This window comes from Patella vulgata, chromosome 7, assembly GCF_932274485.2.
Source record: "Patella vulgata chromosome 7, xgPatVulg1.2, whole genome shotgun sequence".
NCBI lineage: Eukaryota > Metazoa > Mollusca > Gastropoda > Patellidae > Patella > Patella vulgata.
Window position 1 is genome coordinate 5,830,982 of NC_065885.2, and position 11,951 is coordinate 5,842,932.

An 11,951-nucleotide genomic window follows, 5' to 3' on the forward strand; every position below is an offset into this window, starting at 1 on the left:
CTATGTTAATTGACTGGGTCATTATTATCTATTTTTCAGATTTATAACTTAAAAAAATGGAACTAGTCTTGGTCCAACCTTTATTTTTATATGGTTTTACAACTTATATAATTAAGTGTTGAACTTTTAAATTCGAAATAAAAAAACGGCAACAATCGACTCATGACCTATTTTATATATTGTATATGTAGACAGCCGCCATTTTGAATGACATTAACAACACACATTGATTTAAGCAATATTTTATTTAGATAGTTTCATATTAAGAACTAAATTTTCAAAAATTTAAGGATTCATGAACAAAGTTAAAGGTTATTATAATTGATCTCCATATTGTTAATTGTAATACAATTCCAAGAATGTACACTTGTACAAACATACATGAAGGCCTTATATAAATAATGATCATGAATTTTATATTTACTGGTGCAAGGATCATTAATTTTATATTTACTGGTGCAAGGTTGATGAAGGCCTTATATAAATAATGATCATGAATATTATATTTACTGGTCCAAGGATCATTAAGTTTATATTTACTGGTGCAAGGTACTACATTTAATAACTTTAATTATAAAAACATTTAATGCATTGTCGGCCTATGAATTTTATATTTACTGGTGAAAGGATCATTAATTTTATATTTACTGGTGCAAGGTACTATATTTAATAAATTTAATTATAAAAACACTTCATGCATAGTCGGCCTAGGTGTGGACTACTCCGAACATTTGGACAGTGATAACCTTTTAGTAGAGAACAACTTTGCTTTATGAAACAATTTCCGACAATCAATCATTATTTGTTTTGTCAAATTTTTGGGTATCAAAATTGAGAGAGAGAGAAATGGGGTTTAACGTTCACTTGACTCGATGATACAACAAAAAACACAATTACTATTTTAATTAAAGCGACGTTTCGTTGAGGGTTCTCTCAACGTTTTCAAGTAAATGATGCTCAATAGTCAACGGGTGCACTCGTCCGCTTGCCAGCCTATCTTTTATAGTCCCATTGGTGCAGAAAAGTAGGAAAATTAAATAAAATTAAATGAGATTAAACATCCTACTGTTTTGCTCTGAGTGAGCTAATGAAGACAGGCATACACTATATACAGTGTACTATGACGGAAACTTTGCACGGATAGCGGCACTATGGTCTACTCTGATATTGAATTACAACTGTCGGAGTGTCTTTTACGTGCATGCCAATATGTACATGAGGACTTGAATTTTCGTATGACCTGAACAATTATACCTTATCCCTTGCCAGATCCTCCGCCCTGCCACAGTCCATAGAAAATTTCCGTCATAGCACTCTGCATTGCGTATGACTATCTTCAATAGTCCGATTGGTGCAGAAAAGTATGAAAATGAATTTTAAATGGGGTTTGAACATCCTACTATTTTGTTCCAAGTGGGCTAATGAAGAAGGGCATATGCTATAATGGTTAAAATGTTGTGATTTCGGGTTAAAATGCCGTGATGTTGGGTTATCGCCTTACGAAGGGTGATATCAGTCACTATATCTACTGGGTTTCTTTAATACTCATATTTATAGTATTTTATAGAGTCGGACTAGTGAATGCACGGATTAGTGCACCCACGGACTAGTGAACCCGCACACTAGTAATTGGTAATGATGGAAAAGTGTGTAAAGACCTCTTTTACAGGTTGGCGTGCACTTAGAACTATTGGTAATGACTATATGCGGAAATGCTGCTCTCCAGGCAAAATGTCTTTCCTAGCACATCTTCATTAGTAAGTGCGGTAATGCTGCTGTCCAGGCAAAATTTCTGTCATAGCACATCTTCATTACTAATTTTGATAAAGCCACGGTGGCTAAGTGCGTAAGATGCTGGCTCAGTAATCCGGAGGGCACGTGTTCGATCCCTGCATTGGTGGAGAAAGTTCATCAGGATTTTCCGACATGGTTTCCCCTTGTCAGAGGTGCAGGAACAAGGACAGTAGTCTAGTCACTCAGATGGGACAAAAAACCGAGGTACCATGTATAAATTGGCTTGCACGAAAAGATCCTTTGGCAGTTGGATTCGATATTAGTAGGCCATAGTGCCGCTGCTGGGGCAAAATTTCCCTCATAGCACATTGTATAGTATGTACCTGTCTTCATTAGCCCAGTCGGAGCAAAACAGCAGGACAATAAACCGATTTCATCAGGATAAACCTACATGAGGAAAAACCTACATTTCACAAACTTAGTAATTAGTAACGGGGGGTTGGATGGCTGAATGGTTAGCGTGCGGGCGCTGTATCATAAAGTCTGTCATTGAGTTGACTGGCGTGGTTTCGAATCCCCGGTTGTACGTGACAAGGAGTAGGGTCGCCTGTCCAACCTCCGGTTTTCTCCCACTGCTAAAGACCCCTACGCGCAAGCGAATTATGTAAATAAAAATTAAACCATATGTTAGTCCCGAAATGACCTAGTTTGTGTCATAAAGTCTGTCATTGAGTTGACTGGCGTGGTTTCAAATCCCCGGTTGTACGTGACAAGGAGTAGGGTCGCCTGTCCAACCTCCGGTTTTCTCCCACTGCTAAAGACCCCTACGCGCAAGAGAATTATGTAAATAAAAATTAAACCATATGTTAGTCCCGAAATGACCTAGTTTGTGTCGAGTAGACGTTAAACCCCATTTCTCTCTCTCTCTCTCTAGTAATTAGTAACACACTGGCTAGCAAATGCGGGGTTCAATTTCCGTGTTGGTCGAGAAAAATGAAATGAAATCGGGTTTAACGTCCTACTGTTCTGCTCCTAAACTGAGCTAATGAATACGAGCATACGCCATACAGTATGCTATGAAGGAAATTTTACCCAGGCAGCGGCGCTATGGCCTACTCTTATATCAAGTTCCAACTACCAAGGGATCTTTCATGTGCACTCCTGTGTGTACACGTGACCTCAGTTTTTCATCCCTGACTAGACAGCTGTTCTTGTCAGGCCCTCCGCCCTGTATCACTGACAAGGGGAAAACACGCAGGAAAATCTGGATGAACTTTCTCAGCCAATGCAGGGATCGAACACCCAACCTCCAGGCTAGCGAGTCAGCGTCTTACCCACTTAGCCAGCGTGATCCCCATGTTGGTCGAGAAAGTTCCCTTTGTTAGTAGTGGTATAGGACAGAGGACCTCAAAAAACAGTGTCTAGTCCATCACGTGGGTGTGCACGTAAAAGAACCCTTGACATTTGGAATTTGAAATGAGAGTAGATCATTCATTCATTCGTTTTCTCTTTGTGTGTCACCTACAGATCGCAACTATTAAAGGAGCTAGATCTCTATTCTTGGGCACTTAGAAATGGATACAAAATGTAATGAAATGAAATGGGGTTTTAACGTCCAACTGTTCTGCTCCGAACTGGGCTAATGAAGATGGCCATACACCATACAGTGTGTTATGAGGGAAATTTTGCCACGACAGTGGCACTACGGCCTACTCTTATATCGAATTCCAACTGTCAAGGGATTTTTTACATGCGTGCCAATGTGTACGCGGGACCTCGGTTTTTTATCCCATCTGAACAACTAGACAACTGTCCTTGTCAGGCTCTCCGTCCTGCATCACTGACAAAGGGAAACCACGCCGGAAATCTGGATGAACTTTCTCGGCCAATGCAGGGATCGAACACCCGACCTCCAGGCTAGCGAGCCAGGGTCTTACCCATTTTAATGACTAGACAGCTGTCTTGTCAGGCCCTTAATTGTTAGTATCATGACATTAAACTGACATTTGTTTTACGTTTTACAACTAATATCAGGTTTATGTTAGAAAACTAACGTTAGATTTATGTTAGAAAACTAAAGTTAGATTTATGTTATAAAATTAACATTAGATTTACGTTAGAAAACTAACGTTAAATTAACGGTTAAAATTATGACATAAAACTAACATTACATTAACGTTAGAAAACTAACATTATATTAACGTTAGAAAACTAACGTTAGATTTACGTCAGAAAACTAACGTTAGATTTACGTCAGAAAACTTACGTTAGATTTACGTTAGATTAACGTTAGAATTATAACCAATAATACATATATAATTATTATGTCTGAATTCCGACTATATATCAATTGTTAGAATGTGCACACACTTGTAATGTTATTTAATCAAGAAGTATTCAAACGGAAAAAAATTGGTTAGTAATCCGTCATAAAGTTTACGTTACATTTGACTCAATGACAGACCTTTTCATCCAACGCGCACGCGTTAACCATTCGGCCACCCCACCCCTCCCAATTATCCATAGACTTGACGAATTAATCAATGATCGCTAAAATAAGTGCAGGATTTTATATAATCTTTGAGGTTTTCCGATATGAGATAAAAAATCAAGTTGACTTGTATCAATTGCTTCTGTTACACAGGGGGATCGCGTGGCAAAGTGGGTAAGACGCTGGCTCGCTAGCCTGGAGGTCGGGTGTTCGATCCCTACATTGGCCGAGAAAGTTCATCCAGATTTTCCGGCGTGGCCCCCCCCCCCCTTGTCAGTGATGTAGGACGGAGGGCCTGACAAGGACAGCTGTCTAGTCGTTCGGATGGGACGAAAAACCGAGGTCCCGTGTACACATTGGCGTGCACGTAAAAGATCCCTTGATAGTTGGAATTCGATATAAGAGTAGGCCGTAGTGCCGCTGTCCGGGCAAAATTTCCCTCATAGCACACTGTATGACGTATGCCCGTCTTCATTAGCCCAGTTCGGAGCAAAACAGTAGGACGTTAAATCTCATTTCATTTCATTTCATTTGAGTCGTTGCAACGAAGAAACAACTAAAGAACCATTTGGCTGCTGCTCCCCATAAACGAATGAAGGTTGTGTGTTTTTTCTGTCGAGACTTCCGATTCTTCAGTCGTATAACGCCATCACCCCCCAAGTCTACAAACGAGTTGCCACGGTACCAAAGTGGGCTTCACCACTATCCCAGCTTACAAGACAGATGATGCTGGACTGGACCCGTAAGTTTTCAGATCCTTTCCGGTCAGAAGAAGAATGGACAGAAGAATGGAAAACCCTCAAAGGTGACCGCGAGAGTGTCAGTGATGTGTTGCCTATCTGTGCCGAAGGGGAGATAACGCTAACACCAACTCCTTCACTGGAGAAGTATTATCCTCATCAACCATCGTTCAACCTTGCCGATCTGGTTACTCTTACACATCTCAGTATTAGAAGGATTGCAGAGTTGCCCTGTTCGCGACTGATGAAGATAAGGTGTGGTACAGGGTCACCCCAAAGAAAAACGCCGTACAAGCCCCTCGGACCTTGGGTTCTTTAACCCGAAAGCTAACTCTTCTACCAAACTCCAACAACATGAGACCGCCTGGTGTTGACATCGCCCTTAAAGGATTCCATTTGGAAACGAGGAAGTTGACCTTGGCCGAATTTCTTGGAGTATCTTCTGACTCGCTAGATAGGAGAATGATATGGAACTAACCTTTTGTCTGCACCCGTAAGCTGAAGACCACAGTATCCCTTCAAGATGTCTCAACGGTTACCGTAGAGCTGGAATATGCGGCCATGACTTTGGGAGAAGGATTTCAGTCTAGGACACCAGTAATATCCCGCCACTACCTCCTAGACAACATGCTGACACTATTGGGTACCCCTATACCACCTCCAGGAAAAGGCGTCCAGCACAATACCTGTAAGTCATAAGTATGAGTACCCGAGCCTTGGACACGGATGCGACTCGAAGCTCCTGAGATATATAATGGTAACTTGCAACATGGGTAGTATGGTATTGGTATGATTTGGTATTTCTATAGCATGAATCTGGTTGGTATTGGTGTGGCGATGGAAGAATTGGTATCTCTATAGTATGTATCCGATTGGTATGATGATGGGAAGACTGGTCCTGCCCTGCCACAGTATGATGATGGGAAGAATGGTCCTGCCCTGCCACAGTTGACGTTTCAGATCCCGGGTATCTGATGTTTTAGGTGGAGGTGGGGGTCCCATACGAAAGACTAGACGCTGTTCCTTCCAGACCCTCCAACCTGCACAACTGACAGCTGGAAAATCCCGAGGAACTGTCTAGGTCAACACCGGGATCGAATCCGGGACGCCATGGTTTGCGAACCAGTGCCTTACTCACTGAGCCACTGCGGATCCCGGTGTCCTACTCATATTAGCCCTTTGGCATTGTAACGGGAACTGTACTTTCAGTTTTCCAAAATCACGACCCATCTGAAAATTCTCGTTATTACAAAATTAAATAATTGTCATATGAAATATATCAGACAAATGAAATGATTATATTATTCCATTTTTTATAAAATTTCGAAAGCTCAAAACTAATTATTTTAACATTGTTTTTGTTAAACTTGTATTTAAACTTTCGTTGATCAAAAAACACGTACCCGAAGAATTGGTCTTCTTTCTAGAATAAAAAACACGTATATAACATTTTTCGATTATATTTTAGAATAAATAATTATTTTCACTTGAAAATGTTCATGAATCAAAACGTACACATATTTTCACCAAATTGATACCCGATGTTATTAAGAAAAATGCGGCAGTATTATGTAAAACAAATTTTATCGGTTAACTCCTTTACTAATTTTCCGCATTTTTTCGTTATACGAGGTTTCAAGCGGAGACCCACGATATGGCATGCGAATATTTATTGACTGCTGATCAGTTTCACAATTTAATAAGAGAGGGAGAGAAATGGGTTTAACGTCCACTCGACACAAACTATGTCATTTCGGGACTAACATATGGCTCAATTCCATTTCAATAATTCGCTTGTGCGTAGGGGTCTTTAGCAGTGCGAGGAAACCTACGAGTCTGGATAGGCGACCATACTCCTTGTCACGTAGGCCTACAATTGAAACGGGGAATCGAAATCACGCCAGTTGATACAATGGCAGGCTTTGTGATATAGCGCGCACGCGCTACCCATTCGACCATACACCCTCACCCCCACCCCACCCCAGCCCTGTCCGCGCCCCACCCCTCAATTTAATAAGTTTTGTGTTTTAAACTGGTTTGAAGTAGGTCCATACACATATACCATAGCCGGTTTGTGTAATACTTCCTTGTTTGTTGCTGGTTTAAATAACCGACACGGGTAATTAATTCAACCATCATTTTAAATATTTGAGTTCTTCGGCGGGCTAAGGCTTTCCTGACATTTTATAAGCCAATTATTTAGAGGTTTGTTACAGAAGAAAGGAGGATATAAGAATAGTTAAGTTCTAAACCTCTTACCTTAAATCTTCTGTCAGTAATTAGGGTACACAGTCCTTATTACGTGGTTATCTCCCCTTTCACATATAGATTTGTCGTCACACGACATGACACGCCCACTTCAGCAAGATATATTCTATAATTAAAGAGATACATAACCATGCATAGACTTGACGAATTAATCAATGGTCGGTAAAATAAGTTGGCGGGATTTTATATAATCTTTGAGGTTTTCCGATGAGATAAAAATCAAATCTACAAACAATAACCCACAACAGACCGACTGCAACATCCGTCTTTTATCTCTGTCCAAGATGACTGACCTTTAAAAGGTCAGACCGCTGTAGTTCTAAGGGTGACGTCACATCACAATGTTTACAAACAAACCAAGATGGCATCGATAACGCCAATAAAAGATTACTTCTGTGGCTTGTTTTTGTTGTTTTAAAACAAACACGAGCAGGTCAATCAGATTAGACGGTAAAAAATGTACTTTTGAAAGAATTCAGAGTAAACAAACAGAAAAAAACGTCATATTGATGGTCACACGTGCGTTGTTTACATCGAACGTAGTAATATGAACTGGTATTCGCAGAATTATATCGTTTTATCCATTTTACGCCTCCGCGTACTATTTTCTTTACCCATTTATGCTAAATATGGAATATTTTTTTATCAAGATATACTTCAAACACCTTTATTTATTTTTCTAATACTAAAAAAAAAATGTTTCAGAATTTAATTTGTCGAAAGAAAAAAGTTAATATTTTGTAGTCATTAAGTCGAATCGATGTCATCCTTATCAGTGATTGTAGCGGCCAAGCGAATATTCACTGCGGATCAGTGTGATACAGTGCGCTTACTCAAGTTACTGTGCTATGAAGGAAATTTTGACCAGACAGCGGTGCTACGGCCTACTCCCGATGAACTTTCTCGGCAAACCCTGGGATGGAACCTGCGACCTCCAGGCTATATACTGACCCAGCTTCTTACTCACTTATAACCACCGTGGCTCCAGCAATAAACAACAAACTAACCATTTAATATTACAATTTATATCACACGAATAGATCTGCTGACTAGCCGTAAACGTCAGTGGCGGCGGCAAGGGTTTGGGAGAGGGGGCGGGGGCGAACATTGAGCAGACCAGATTTGTTTTGGTAATCAATCCCTTCTACGGTGATTAAAGGGCCAAACCCGATAATATTTTGGAGAATAAAACTGCTTAATTTCGTGTTAAAATCCCTTAAAATCCTCTACCTTAGGGCCGAGCAATTAATTCAATATACGTCAAGCAGACCGGTGTCCCAAGCTGTATTATGCGGTGTACGTCTGGATAAAACCATTTTATGAAAATAATGTGTATGTGAAATTTACCTTTCGTTATCAAGTACAACACATTGGTCATTCACTGTATAGACCTCTAAAGGAACAGGGATCGATTATCAGGTCACCCAAGGAAAAACTGACCCGAAATCTTAAAAGGGTTATGTGTCCGGATAAGCATTTTTGACGTTCACGTCCAAACGACTCAGCAGTTGACGTTTCAGATCCCGGGTATCTGATGTTTTAGGTGGAGGTGGGGGTCCCATACGAAAGACTAGACGCTGTTCCTTCCAGACCCTCCGACCTGCACAACTGACAGCTGGAAAATCCCGAGGAACTGTCTAGGTCAACACCGGGATCGAATCCGGGACGCCATGGTTTGCGAACCAGTGCCTTACTCACTGAGCCACTGCGGATCCCGGTGTCCTACTCATATTAGCCCTTTGGCATTGTAACGGGAACTGTACTTTTCAGTTTTCCAAAATCACGACCCATCTGAAAATTCTCGTTATTACAAAATTAAATAATTGTCATATGAAATATATCAGACAAATGAAATGATTATATTATTCCATTTTTTATAAAATTTCGAAAGCTCAAAACTAATTATTTTAACATTGTTTTTGTTAAACTTGTATTTAAACTTTCGTTGATCAAAAAACACGTACCCGAAGAATTGGTCTTCTTTCTAGAATAAAAAACACGTATATAACATTTTTCGATTATATTTTAGAATAAATAATTATTTTCACTTGAAAATGTTCATGAATCAAAACGTACACATATTTTCACCAAATTGATACCCGATGTTATTAAGAAAAATGCGGCAGTATTATGTAAAACAAATTTTATCGGTTAACTCCTTTACTAATTTTCCGCATTTTTTCGTTATACGAGGTTTCAAGCGGAGACCCACGATATGGCATGCGAATATTTATTGACTGCTGATCAGTTTCACAATTTAATAAGAGAGGGAGAGAAATGGGTTTAACGTCCACTCGACACAAACTATGTCATTTCGGGACTAACATATGGCTCAATTCCATTTCAATAATTCGCTTGTGCGTAGGGGTCTTTAGCAGTGCGAGGAAACCTACGAGTCTGGATAGGCGACCATACTCCTTGTCACGTAGGCCTACAATTGAAACGGGGAATCGAAATCACGCCAGTTGATACAATGGCAGGCTTTGTGATATAGCGCGCACGCGCTACCCATTCGACCATACACCCTCACCCCCACCCCACCCCAGCCCTGTCCGCGCCCCACCCCTCAATTTAATAAGTTTTGTGTTTTAAACTGGTTTGAAGTAGGTCCATACACATATACCATAGCCGGTTTGTGTAATACTTCCTTGTTTGTTGCTGGTTTAAATAACCGACACGGGTAATTAATTCAACCATCATTTTAAATATTTGAGTTCTTCGGCGGGCTAAGGCTTTCCTGACATTTTATAAGCCAATTATTTAGAGGTTTGTTACAGAAGAAAGGAGGATATAAGAATAGTTAAGTTCTAAACCTCTTACCTTAAATCTTCTGTCAGTAATTAGGGTACACAGTCCTTATTACGTGGTTATCTCCCCTTTCACATATAGATTTGTCGTCACACGACATGACACGCCCACTTCAGCAAGATATATTCTATAATTAAAGAGATACATAACCATGCATAGACTTGACGAATTAATCAATGGTCGGTAAAATAAGTTGGCGGGATTTTATATAATCTTTGAGGTTTTCCGATGAGATAAAAATCAAATCTACAAACAATAACCCACAACAGACCGACTGCAACATCCGTCTTTTATCTCTGTCCAAGATGACTGACCTTTAAAAGGTCAGACCGCTGTAGTTCTAAGGGTGACGTCACATCACAATGTTTACAAACAAACCAAGATGGCATCGATAACGCCAATAAAAGATTACTTCTGTGGCTTGTTTTTGTTGTTTTAAAACAAACACGAGCAGGTCAATCAGATTAGACGGTAAAAAATGTACTTTTGAAAGAATTCAGAGTAAACAAACAGAAAAAAACGTCATATTGATGGTCACACGTGCGTTGTTTACATCGAACGTAGTAATATGAACTGGTATTCGCAGAATTATATCGTTTTATCCATTTTACGCCTCCGCGTACTATTTTCTTTACCCATTTATGCTAAATATGGAATATTTTTTTATCAAGATATACTTCAAACACCTTTATTTATTTTTCTAATACTAAAAAAAAAATGTTTCAGAATTTAATTTGTCGAAAGAAAAAAGTTAATATTTTGTAGTCATTAAGTCGAATCGATGTCATCCTTATCAGTGATTGTAGCGGCCAAGCGAATATTCACTGCGGATCAGTGTGATACAGTGCGCTTACTCAAGTTACTGTGCTATGAAGGAAATTTTGACCAGACAGCGGTGCTACGGCCTACTCCCGATGAACTTTCTCGGCAAACCCTGGGATGGAACCTGCGACCTCCAGGCTATATACTGACCCAGCTTCTTACTCACTTATAACCACCGTGGCTCCAGCAATAAACAACAAACTAACCATTTAATATTACAATTTATATCACACGAATAGATCTGCTGACTAGCCGTAAACGTCAGTGGCGGCGGCAAGGGTTTGGGAGAGGGGGCGGGGGCGAACATTGAGCAGACCAGATTTGTTTTGGTAATCAATCCCTTCTACGGTGATTAAAGGGCCAAACCCGATAATATTTTGGAGAATAAAACTGCTTAATTTCGTGTTAAAATCCCTTAAAATCCTCTACCTTAGGGCCGAGCAATTAATTCAATATACGTCAAGCAGACCGGTGTCCCAAGCTGTATTATGCGGTGTACGTCTGGATAAAACCATTTTATGAAAATAATGTGTATGTGAAATTTACCTTTCGTTATCAAGTACAACACATTGGTCATTCACTGTATAGACCTCTAAAGGAACAGGGATCGATTATCAGGTCACCCAAGGAAAAACTGACCCGAAATCTTAAAAGGGTTATGTGTCCGGATAAGCATTTTTGACGTTCACGTCCAAACGACTCAACATTTTAAGCTGAAAGTTTGAGACAGGCTAAATACACCATATATTTCGGCGCTTAAATTTCATACGTATTCGGACTTTTATTTTTTCGACTCTGTTCAAATGGGAATAGTCCCTTTAATCCCACATTTCCGTCATAGCATTGCATCACTCGGCAAACCTCAGCAGATTCCAGTACCCTACATCTAGTAACGCAATATTCCGAGGTTTGCCGAGTGAGCATTGCATGTTGTAGAGTCCGAGTGATTTCTTACCAAACCTATCCTGCTGTAAACTACTACGTGAATCACTTGAGAAGTGCTTTTTATGATCCTCAAAGTTTGTGGGTATAGGTTCAACGAAGGAAGAATATTCATTCACTTTGATTCACTCACTCCGTTCGTTCGA

General features: G+C 39.9%; 1 long non-coding RNA gene across 1 annotated transcript in view; it reads right to left on the reverse strand.

The window, feature by feature from the left end:
- Positions 1-10,155, reverse strand: part of LOC126827012 (uncharacterized) — a 40,044-nt gene extending 29,889 nt beyond the window's left edge. Inside the window, exons 1-2 of the long non-coding RNA XR_008788728.1 lie at positions 10,054-10,155; positions 7,225-7,339 (exon numbers count right to left, since the gene is read on the reverse strand). This is a non-coding gene — a long non-coding RNA (uncharacterized LOC126827012). The remainder of the gene's footprint in view (positions 1-7,224; positions 7,340-10,053) is intronic.
- Between the last annotated feature and the right edge of the window lie 1,796 nt (positions 10,156-11,951).